The following is a 1,582-nucleotide window of genomic DNA, read 5'->3' on the forward strand; positions in this document are numbered from 1 at the left end:
AATAATGGAAATTCAGCAAAGTTAGGAAGCAAGGCATATGAGTCAAAACTCTGAGTTCTTTTTTTTTCCTTTTTTATTTCAGCATATTATGGGGGTACAGATGTTTAGGTTACGTATGTTGCCCTTGCCCCCTCTCCCCCCTCGAGTCAGAGCTTCAAGCATGTCCATCCCCCAGATGGTGCGCATCGCACTCATTACGTACGTATATACCCATCCCCTCGTCCCGCCTCCCATCTGCCCGACACCCGATGAATTTTATTCCTATATTTGCACTTAGGTGTTGATCAGTTAAAACCAATTTGATGGTGAGTACATGTGGTGCTTATTTTTCCATTCTTGGGATATTTCACTTAGTAGAATGGGCACACATAAAAAAATCAGTTCCTTCGGCAAAACAAAATTTATGACCATGTATCTCATAAAAAATGTAATGGAAGTAGATGCTGATAATTTTCCGTAGAATGAAAAAGGGCATGCAAAAATTATCTGTAGAGGAAGTATTTTTATTTATTTGATAAGGACAGATTTTTATTAAATTTTGTGTGGCATTTGTATTATTTTATTGATTGCCAGAAACCTTTTAAGATCTGTCACGGTTTCATTTTCACTTTGGTTTTGCAAATTCTATGTAGCAAGAAAGATCTTCAGTATGCCCACTGTGATTTCTCCTAACACATTAGGTACTGCTGAACCTCAGATGTAGCACTGAGAACACATTTCCCAGAATGAAAGGACTGAAGCTTGGGAGTCCTTTCAGGGAGGGAGGGTGTCAGGATTTATTAGTTGATTCTGTCTTTGTGAGGAAAAACAAAACAAAACAAAATAAAAACAAACAACAACAACAACAAAAAACTGGACAACTAGGTTCAAGGGCGGACTACAGGGAGAAAAATGAAAAACAACTGGAAAAAGGACTCCAAGTAAAAAGAAAAAGAGGATGTCAGGGGTAAGAGGATACAAAAGCAATATCTGTACTTTCTAATTTTATTTTTATTTTTTAAAATTTGCTAAGGCACTCTTATCTTAGGGAATGTTTATCGCCCACAGGAAAAAAATCTTTGTCATTATTTTATCACAACAAAAGTTTCAATTTTATACTTTCTTCTGGAAATAGCTTTATGGAAAAGCCTGTAGGAAATGCTATTAGTGCAAAGGCAAGCAGGTTTCTATTTAGAAACCTTCTGCTGCAGTGCCATTATGTGTCAGCGGAAATGAACAGTCTAAGCAAGGTTAATTTTTAGAAACCTGCTAATACAGAAATATGAGTAAAAAAGCATGGAATGTGATATAACTTCATGTGGAAATGAAGCCCTGGAATTGAGAAATTCAAACTTCTTGCAATAAAAATACACCATTAGAAACATAAAATAGATTAATAAAGGAAGGAAATAAAAGGCAGAAAAATACTCAAAATATCTTTGGAACACATTTTGCTTTCAAGTATAAGAAACGAAATTACAGAAAAGTTAAATGTGATAAAGCATAAATATGAAAATATCTACTAGTCTTCATATATATTCCTAAGAAACCATATATTGTAAAAATAATTGTTACAGTAGGCAAAAAAAAAAATGTGTGGTGG

Source organism: Propithecus coquereli, unplaced genomic scaffold (assembly GCF_000956105.1).
Source record: "Propithecus coquereli isolate 6110/MARCELLA unplaced genomic scaffold, Pcoq_1.0 Scaffold626, whole genome shotgun sequence".
In the NCBI taxonomy this organism is placed as follows: Eukaryota; Metazoa; Chordata; class Mammalia; order Primates; family Indriidae; genus Propithecus; species Propithecus coquereli.